The sequence below is a fragment of the Strix uralensis genome, chromosome 2 (assembly GCF_047716275.1).
Source record: "Strix uralensis isolate ZFMK-TIS-50842 chromosome 2, bStrUra1, whole genome shotgun sequence".
In the NCBI taxonomy this organism is placed as follows: Eukaryota; Metazoa; Chordata; class Aves; order Strigiformes; family Strigidae; genus Strix; species Strix uralensis.
In genome coordinates, this window is record NC_133973.1 from 56,842,355 (window position 1) to 56,848,354 (window position 6,000).

Here is a 6,000-nt window from a genome sequence, read left to right on the forward strand (position 1 = left end):
GAAGTAAAAATGTCATTAGGCTGAGAGTTCTGTTAAGGCCGAATAGTTATATTCAACATGTGCCCAAGAGGAAAATCCTCTGAGAGTGTGATATTTAATAACGTTTAGAAGGTATTATCTTTTGGAAAATCTAGCTGCTACAGAATCCTCCAGCAAATACTTTCAGCACTATATCCAGAATATTCTTGTTTTTACTGAACATGAGAGTCTTAGATGTAAAGAGCCAAGTCAAAGTAGAGTATCTTAAATTTATTGGCATAAGCTCATGTTTAAGGCCTGATCTGACAAACCACTTATGTGTATTTTCAACCTCAAGCATGTTAATTGTCTTAGCAACTTCATGCCTGGCTGCAAGGAAGATTTAGGCAGTTTAAAAAACAGCCTGATTTGCAAAAATAATGGCCTCTTAGCATGCCATGTTTCATTAGAAAGAAAGATATAAAGAAATTAAATGGAAGTGGGAAAAGAAAATTGGAGGACTTCAGCTCATAAAGTGAAAATATAATCAAAAAAGTGTTTGAACTGCACTGTTCAAAGGATAAAACACAATTAAAAAGTGACATTTAAAGAAAGATGTATTTTCGTCCACCGTAAATATTTGTACATGTTTGATAACTAAAACCACAAGAGGAAATATAATTAGCAAGGACCATCTGGATGGTATGTCAGGGAGACCAAAGAACTGTTATTGTTGCTCTTTCCATCTCCTCCCAAATTAAGTTCCAGTCACCTTCTTCTGACCATTCGACGCAGCTCGTTTCACTTAATCCTTCAAGGCTTTGGTCCCATTCTTCCAGTAAGAAAACAGAAAAATTTTGCTCTGGAGCCTGACAGTACCATTCTTTATGTGGCCTTAACACCTGGTGTTCAATCATGTACAAAATCTCTCTCCTGACACAGGAGAGAGGCTTTGCCAGCTTTGGGAGAAGCTACAAGGATTAGGCATCGAACCTGGATCTCAAAATTTGACATTTTATCCTTCCTTCTTTTATTGGAAAATGTCCATTTTACACAAGTTATTGTCCATCATAAGACAGCTAGATACACAAAAGAGTTGTCTTTAGTGCAGGTATTCAGGAACAGCCTTTTGGAAATCCTGCACAAAGATGTTGGGATTCTCTGCAGTTAGGGACAGGGATGATAAGGCACAATATACATTATTCCTTTAAAAATCTTTAAATGTCATTATTAGCTATCACCTTTTTGAACTCCTCTTATTCCTGCACATCAAGGTATTCTTTCTGACAGCATGTTTAACTCTAAGAAGCTGTGCATGCAATCTCTTTATGTTGCATTGAAAGTAATTACTGGGCATATAATGAATTCTCCTTTATGTCTCTAAGCAGATGGGTTCCTATTATCAGGGTTTCAGAACAAACTGATTGTGTTAAGGTGTTGTGTCACATCTAATTTCAAGAGTCAAGGAGGAAAATAACCTCATTTATTAATGATCAGGCAAAGTAAGAGAAATTCATTATCTCACACTTATTTTCTGTACCTGATTTTTACCCCACTAGAATGAAGGTGAGATTACATTGCTCTGAAAGCTGGTGGGGAAAGGACATGCAATTTAAAATTAGTTTATGCTTGGTTGTTGGTCTTTGAAGCTCATAGAGGCAGCAGTTCAAGAACAGAAAGAATTTCAAACATTGAAAAGTGATCACTGATTTATTTACCTAAATTCTGACTATAAAACATATGTTGATGATGGTTTATGTCTGCTATGGTCCAAAAATTTAACCAATCTCAGTAGAATTGCAATAGTAATGTCTATCACTCAATGGCTTTTCTCGTGGGAATACTCAGGAAATTCTAGCACAGTTTTATAAATATCAGCTGATGAGTGGTTATACTAATACTTGCATATTTGTCGACTGATTGGTGTAGTATTTTGCAGAGCTGACAGGTAGGAGAAAGGTAAGTAGCTCTGGCAGCCCTCTCTTCCAAACGCAATCCTCAGCTCCCTAGAAATGGCACAACTTTAGACAAAGCAATTTAAAGATCAATCTAGTTGAACTGATGCAATCTGCTAATGCATGTACATTTAAATTAGCTAAATTGACACAGGCAACATTACAATCGATTTGAGTGTGTCTACATTAGGCTTAGCCTTAGTTCAAGATAGATCTAAGTTAAAATAAGATCAATTGTAGCTAAAATGCTGCAGCTTTGCAGTGTGGACAAAGCCTGCCCCCACCTTGAAGTTGGCATCACTCTAACAAACTTGAGGAAGACTATTTTAGCTTATTTTAAATTTTTCTCCTCCCTAAATTTATTTGGTCTATTAAAGCACAATGATGTGGTCATTTGTGTGATCCAAGAGATCCTTTAAAAACCCTAAAGATAGAGTTCAAAAATTTGCATTCAGACCTTTAAATTAATGATCTGATTTTCAAATACAATGATCACTCTCTGGGTGACCTCGATAGAACTGTGGGTGCTCAGCACTTATAAAGGACCCAAACAACTCTCAAACCAGATCACTTATTTAGGGGCTTAGCTTTGCATCTAAGAGGCTATTCTTCTGTTTTAAGAAGTTTTGGATGCAGAATTTGTTCCATTTTCAGTTTTCTGCATTGTAATTCCTTTACATATGACCACCCTTCCATTTCACAACAATAATTTTAACAACGCTTAAAAAAAGAGTTCTAAATTTAATCTCCAAATTTTATTTCTTTTGACATTTGATACACATGGAAGCTAAACAATACACAGTTTAGCAAGCTGTATATTTTTGTACACCCATTCTCAGCTGCAGTCATCACTCTGCTGACAACCATCTGTGTCAACCTGCTTTTTCCTTCCCGTTTTGCTCAGCTGAAATGAAAATAAATTGACAGAAACAACTTCTGCAGGGAAAGTGCAAAAAAGTTAATAGAGTGGTGGGGCATGTCTCGGCATCTGCAAGCACATTTTTTTCTATGTTAAGTTTTATTTGTATTCAAAATTAAAATGCTATTTATTTCAAATCAAAGAAGGAAAAGCAAGCACAGCTTGTTTGCTTACAAAGCAAAAAGCTATTGCCAGCCCAAGCGGTCCAACAGAACACAACGTCTTGACTGTTGAGCAGCACAAGGTGAGGACTGTTGAGAGGCAGGGAGGATGCCACGGCCCGTCTCCCAGAGCTGGCACTAGGAGACACCTTGGAGAACCAGACCAGTGTAAGAAATGTATCATTTCCTTTCTACACAGTCTGCCCTCCCAGACCACGCTCTTCTCTGTGTTCCGCAGACTCCTCTCAGCCTACTCTCACCTTCTGTTTAAGGTTCCCTTTTAAGGTTATTTATCAGGGGTTGGAGAAAAGGGACACAAGAGAGGAGCTAGAAATATTGCCTTGAGGCTTGAAATCAAGCCAGACTTCTTGGAATGTGGGTTTGTTTTCAGAGGTGTTTTCTGAAGACAACTGAAAAATATTTTCATGACTTGGAGAGTCTTATATTATCCAGCAATCATTATAATTAGGTTCTAAGCTGACTAACAGTTCCTATTACAAATATTTTTCAAACCTTGTTATTATTATTATAGTCAGTACCCATGCATCTCTTCAGTTTGAACCAGATAAAGATACCATGGAAATAATCTTGTGTAGCAGCGTTAGTGGAGACTGCATCAGAAGCTGTTTGCATAAAAAGACAGAACTATGGTTACACAGGACTCTCACTTTTGATTTGCCCAAGTTCTGTAAATTTAATACATTTTTTTTCAATAAGCATACGCATTAATATGTAGAATGAAGATCTGGTCCTATTTAATTCAGTGGGAATTTTGCCAGTGATTTCAGAGAAACAGAATTTGACATATTCCCATGCTTCTCTTCCTTTTACACCCATACTGCAAGACTACACCCCTGCATCGTCTATCTGAAATATTCTTGCCAGTCTATCAGAGCCTTGTCAAACCTCTGTCAAACCTCTCAGCAGTGTTTAGTTAGTTTCACAGTCCACAGCACTGATTTTTCTCTTTCCATCATAAACAAGCATTACCCACAGAAATTACATTAGTTCAAATCAGACATGTTCAGCACCAATTCAGAAATATGTTTAGGCTCTATTATACTCATATAACTAGAACTAAGTTTAGAAATCTATATGTTACAAATCCATATGATTATGACAGATATCTAAAATGTGCTAAAGTTGTTCTTTCTGCCTTAGAAAATTTCATCCTCTTGAAGACATGAAGCCCACGATCTGAGACACTGTACTGCAGTCCTACCTGTCCATCTTAGGGTCTCAACCAGTTTTGTTTAAACTTTAGACTTCATGCTAAGAGCAACCCTGCGAACTTTCAACAGAATTTGAGTCATGAACAACCAAAGAAATCTGTGCATTAGAGTGCAGATTTCTCTAACACAGCTACCATTAAGCTAATAAGACATGGCATACCTTAATCCAGCTATAATTCACAGAGGTCAAATGGCAGATGTGTGTGAGCTTGCAGCCAACTCCAACATTTTGTCAAAAGATAGAATAACTATCCAAGTCTGTGGCAGGCTTTATGGGGCAAGACTCAGGCCCAGTATAAACATAATTAAAAAGTGAAAGGAAAAAAAAGTAGAAAACCCACTAAGCAGAAGCTCTCCATGTCTCTGCAAAAACCTATAAAATATCACTTTAACTTTATACCTTGAGGAATTTAATGCATTGAGTCAAACTAGGACTTTTGCTGGTAACCCTCTACAAATTTTTACACATTTTTGACCTCTTTGTATTCACAGTATTCATGCCATTTCTAAAAAAACCCCAAAGTCTCTGGGGCAAAAATGAGAAAGACATCTTTACAAATGATGAGTGACTGAGACCTACATGGAAGCATAGATGCCACCAGCACTGCCTCAACTTATAATTCCTGGGTCAAATCATAGGAGGTATTCCACATAATGTGGCTTTAGTAGAAAATATAGTCATTCTGCAGCTGTCATTGATATTCTTACTGTTTTTAGGGTTAGACATGGATTTAATGCAGAAGAAGAAATGGGTTGGTTGCCGTTAACATTAGTGGGTAAAAGACTGGGTGACATGGCAAAGGACTGTCTGCAGAGCCCTGCTCCATCCCATAAACTTCAGGACTCGTTAAAGGCTTCAGTTCCAGTCTGACTCCTACAGCACTGGGTATATATAAGCAAGTAAAATTATAAAAGTCACTGCTGAAGAGTGATAGAGAGGAGCCAGTGCTAGTCTCACTTTTGATTATGGAACGGGATTGCAAAGAGATGATGCTATTTAGGAATGAGTCCAACACACGTAAACGAATTGTCACAAGCAACAGAACTTTGACTGAAAGGCTTGGTTGCGCTTTCACCCAGGAGGTCTAAAACAAAGGTCTTCAGCAATCAAATATAGAACCAGTGTTTAGTCAGTTGGCTCAGTTTCAAGAGTCAACTGACTAAAGAATGTCAATATACAATTATATGGGATGCCGACAGCCTACAGCTCAGCTTGTGTCATTTACCTTTTTACCGTACTCATAAATAAATGCAAAAAATGAGCTACCTATAATATTAGAGAAACCCATAGTACTAGCAGCAAATTTTAAAATATTAAGGAAATTTTGGGTTGGATTTTCTTTCATCATTGAAGTGTTTGCTTGCAGACCAGTATTATTCAATACAGTAAACATGTATATATATACTTAATATACTTCAAACTCTATTACTGTATTATATTCTTGCTACTAAAAATAGCCTTCTTTATGGCTAGCCTCTAAGAAATTCCATATCATGATTGCTGTGAGGGAAATCCCTGCTGTGGTATTTTGTGCTCAGCACATCTGGTTCACGTTTTTCTGGCATTCTGAAAAGATAACATCATAAGGGGGCTGAAAATGCACATGGCAGTGAAAATGCATTAAGATGACATTTACATAATTATTTCAAGAGTATTCTCGGAAGCAAAACTGCAGGAAGGAAAGCAGGTCAAATGTTTAAAATATTGAAAGGGTAAAAAGGTCAGAACAGTTCTGTGCAGGTGGACTGTAATCCAGCAAAACATTTAAAACACA